Source organism: Triticum dicoccoides, chromosome 1A, assembly GCF_002162155.2.
Source record: "Triticum dicoccoides isolate Atlit2015 ecotype Zavitan chromosome 1A, WEW_v2.0, whole genome shotgun sequence".
Taxonomy (NCBI): Eukaryota; Viridiplantae; Streptophyta; class Magnoliopsida; order Poales; family Poaceae; genus Triticum; species Triticum dicoccoides.
In genome coordinates, this window is record NC_041380.1 from 579,132,681 (window position 1) to 579,137,693 (window position 5,013).

The window sequence follows — 5,013 nt, forward strand, 5'->3', positions numbered from 1 at the left end:
AATCTCCGCCGAAGTAGCATCATTGTTGATGATCGAACGAGCCATCGAATCCTTCGTCGACGACACAGAGGAACTCTCAATGAAAGCACCAATGTCGGTGTCAAAACCGGCAGATCTCGCGTAGGGGTCCCGAATTGTGCATCTAAGGATCGATGGTAACAGGAGGCACGGGACACGATGTTTACCCAGGTTCGGGCCATCTTGATGGAGGTAATACCCTACTTCCTGCTTGATTGACTCTAATGAGTATAGGGGTTACAAGAGTTGATCTACCTCGAGATCGTAATGGCTAAACCCTAGATGTCTAGCATGTATGATTATGATTGTCTCTACGGACTAAACCCTCCGGTTTATATAGACACAGGAGGGGGCTAGGGTTGTACAAAGTCGGTTTACCGAGAAAGGAATATTCATATCCAAACACCAAGCTTGCTATCCACGCAAAGGAGAGTCCCATCCGGACACAGGGGAAGGCCTTCTTGTATCTTCTTGGCCCATTAGTCCTACCCATATCACATAGACCGGACGCCTGGGGACTCCCTAATCCAGGACTCACTCAGCGGTGGCGCCTGTGGGTGCCGCCGGACCTTCCTGGAGGGCGTCGGGGGCCACCCTTCCTCTCTCCTCGCTGCGTACCGGGGGAAACCCTTGGCAACAGCGTCATCATTGTCGCGTCCCTTCTTGGAGGTGTTGATTGGTACCGACGCTTCGTAGTATAGGAGCTTGGTGGAGGATTCCCGGTGGGCGCGGCAGTCGCGAGGCTTTTTCGTTTTTTTGTTGATCCGCCGTTGTCAGCGTTTGTTTCTTTTGTGGTTCTCTTTCGTTTTCTTTGGGCGTGCCTATGCTGCTTTTGCCCCATCACCGATTGTTGGTTGTATCAATGATGGCTGCTTTGTAATACAAAGCGAGGGAAACCCCTATTTCGTCATAAGTCTATAACGAGAGCCAAAATGTTGAATACAAATTGGCCAGAACCAGAAACTCAGCTTCCGGTTTTTTAGAAGCTACTAGGAAATGTGCCCGTGCGTTGCAACGGGAGAAACATATTCTCGCACACCCCTAGCAACCCATTCTATGATTGTGCAATTTTCTCCTCCGACCGATGGTGCTCATATTGTCCATCTATTCATAACGAACATGATAAATCTTAAGTGATGTGCTTGTCATCAACTATGGCATAAGGCTCATGCGTCCGTACGGAGTAAATGCTGAACAATGGGCCATCATCGTCGTGTGGCGGTGACGGGTGCCAGCGCCTCTAGCACGGCGGGCTTCTGCCAGCCGGCACATGATTTGGCGAGCACCCTGGAAATCGCGAGGCCCTCCTCTTCGATCTGGAGTATATAGTAAAAAAAAAGGCCATTATAATGACCTTTGCACCATCATACTGTTAACTGGGTGCAAATACTAACAGACAACACATCAACCAAAATTGCTAGCTTTTTACGCGAGGAGATGATCTCATACAGAGCCGATGGATTCACCGTCATTTTAATTTACATACGGGCAGCATGCAGGCTACCAACTAATGCACAGCTGTTGTTCATGTACGTTTTGCATGCACCTGGATCAATTCAACGTCATCTTAATTTGCATGAGGCCTACCAACGATGCACAACGGCACCTTCATCACTACTACTCGTACATCGCATCTTAATTTGCCATACCCGCGTGATTGGCCGACCTGGACGGTTAAGATGATTTTTGGTTCTCTAGTCCTAGGACTTTTTCTAGTTCCAATTAAAAAATTTCCAGTCCCTAAAAAGTCCCTCCCTGTTTTTCCAGAGATTAAAAAGTCTCTAGTCCCTTCCTAGATGTTATTAAATGACCATGTTACCCCTAATATATAGTAAAATAACAATCAAACAATACCATAGGGTGGCGGGCCAATGGGTGCATGGAGGGACATTGTTGGAAAAGTCCCAAAAAGAGTCTCTTTGAGAGTTTTCTTCATTTAGTCCCAAATGCCTAGTTTAGTTCCTTAAAAGTCCCTCCCGTTTAGTAAAAAAGTCTCTAAGAAGGACTTTTTCTAGGCCCTGCACAAAAAAGTCCCGGGAAACAAACACCCCTTAATGCTCCATTTTTAATTTCGCCTGAGATCTGGGTCCGTACCTCCCACCATTTATGCTTCCCTTTATACCGTACCTCCCACCATTTATGCTTCCCTTTATACCTCTTTATTCCTTTCCTTACTGGCTCATATCGGAATATATTTCCTCTTTTATAACCTTCCTTCTGTCCCGTTGATTCTCCAGGAGGCTTATTGACTTCAAATCATAAACGTATATAAGTTCATCTAATGTAATATAATGAAGCGAGGTGGGACTATTTAATAAATGAATAAATCATCTGTTTTTATCACAACCACGATGTAGCTCAATTGGACTTGGGCACGTCGTTTGCATCTCTGGTCGGGAGTTCGATCCGCACCAGTGCCTATTTTTGCTTCCTACGTCGGACGGATCTATTGGACTGAGGCCCAGGCGGATTGGGCCCAATGCAGCGATCAAATTAGTTCGTAAAAATATACTTTTTTGGATTATTAGGACCACCTTCGAAATCTGGTAATGACATAATCCCGGCAGTGTTGAGCTTTTTGAATGGGGGCGAGCTTCCAGAAGGAATGAATGACACATCGATCACCCTCATCCCAAAGGTTCGGCATCCACAAAGAATAACCCAATATAGACCTATTTCTCTTTGTCTTACAAGATTGCAGCAAAATATATTGTTAACAGGATGAGGGATTTTCTTGACGGCCTTGTAAGTGAGGAGCAAAGTGCTTTTGTGCCTGGGCGCCTCATTACAGATAATGTTCTTATTGCTCATGAGAGTATCCATGCAATGAAGAAAAGGAGGAAGGGAAAGAATTGGGTATGTGCTGTCAAGCTGGACATGATGAAAACATATGACCGCGTCGAATGGCATTATCTTCATGCGATCATGACCAAGTTGGACTTCAGCTCGTCCTTTATCCGACTGATTATGAAGTGTGTAACATGATTCGCGGCTCGAGTGAATGAGGAGTTGCTGCCTTTTTCACCCCCTCTAGGGGATTCAGGCAAGGATGTCCCATGTCACCTTATTTATTCCTTTTGTGTGCCGAGGGCCTTACTACACTCTTAAACAGATATGGTGGAGTGTATGCGGACAAGGGGATTCGAGTGTGCACCCAGTCACCGTGGATTAATCATCTACTGTTTGCAGATGATAGTCTTACCTTCATGCAAGCTGAACTGGAGAGTGCAGAGCATCTAAACAACATTCTCAGGATTTATGGTGAGTGTTCGGGACAGTGTGTTAACAAAGAGAAGAGTTCCATCTTTTTTAGTCCAAACACTCCCAGTCCAGTGCGAGCAATGGTGAAAACTGCGATGGGTATATCAGTTGAGGCATTCAATGAGAGGTATTTGGGCCTCCCCACAGCAGTTGGACAGATTACCTCAGACACCTTTGATTTTGTTGGAGAAAGGGTGAGGTCAAAGTTGAATGGGGGTACAGAAAGATTGGTTTCTTGCGCGGCGAGGGAAGTGCTTATCAAGGCAAGAGCACAGGCGGTGCCAACATACACTATGAGTTGCTTTAAACTCACGAAAAAAGTGTACAAAAACATCTCCTCACCGATGGCAAAATTTTGGTGGAGCAGTTCTATAGATCGAAGATCTCTACATTGGATAGATTGGAAGTCCTTGTCGCTTCCAAAGGTCAGAGGAGGCATGGGATTTCGTGATCTGGAATGCTTCAATATTGCATTGTTAGGGAAACATGGATGGAGGCTTATCACCAGCCCGAACTCGTTATGCTCTCGGGTGTTGAAAAGCCGCTATTTCTCGAACACAGATTTCATGCATGCTACTATTCCGTGTAACGCCTCGGCTACCTGGCGAGCGATCGTTGCCGGGAGGGCGGCACTGGATACTGGCCTGCTAAAACGGATTGGCGATGGCTCGTCCACGCGCGTGTGGCGGGATGGATGGATACCAGGCAAGCTCTCGATGCGGCCCAATGCACAGATCGGTACAACACCTATCAATCTTGTTTCAGACCTGATCGATGATGTGACTTGATCTTGGAAAGCTGGCCTGGTTCGAGAAAATTTTACACCACTGGATGCTGATACTATTTTGAATATTCCACTCAGACAAGGAGGTGGTGATGATTATTGGGCTTGGGATCATGAGAGATCGGGTTCCTATACTGTGAAGTCAGCGTATCGTGCTCTAATGACGCATAACGAGCATTCAGCTCTAGCGGAAGGGGCGACTACAGAATCTTCAGAGAATAATAAGCAGTTATGGACTCGTCTTTGGAAGCTCAAAGTGCTACCTAAGGTGCGTGTGTTCTGGTGGAGGGTCCTCTGGGGCATTCTTCCAGTGGAGAGCACACTACAGTACAGGCATATTGCAACCTTAGCACGATGTAAGGTGTGCAAGGGAGCTGATGAAGATTTGATGCATGCTTTGATCAAGTGTTCACATGCTCAAAATTTCTGGACAGAAGCTCGAAAATGGCTGCAAGTCAAGCTACCGGAGTTACACCCTATGACTTGGTGTAGGGATATTCTTTGCGACTCTCGGTTTTCAGAGAGTGACAGGGCAAAAATTGTTACTATCATGTGGGCTATTTGGACCTCTCGCAATAATATAACGCATGACAGAACACATATGAACCCGGCGCAATCTCTCAAACATATAAGAGAAACGCTTGCCTTGCTGGAGCTCCCCTTGGAACAGACTGTCGGGTGGTAGGTGCGACATATGCCAACGGGTGGCTTATCATTGTGGGAGCCAGTAAGACATCGCTGGTGCCTGGAAACGGGATAAGGCGAAGACATGCACACCGGCGGATCTTACCCAGCTTCGGGGCTCTCCGTGGAGATAACACCCCTACTGCTGCTCTGCGGGGTCTCCGCATGATCACTAGATGAACAAGTAGCTACACAATGCTCCTTGAGCTGTTTGGTGGAGGAGGAAGAGGGGCACGGCTAGCCTGCTTCTTCTCCTTGTGTGGTGT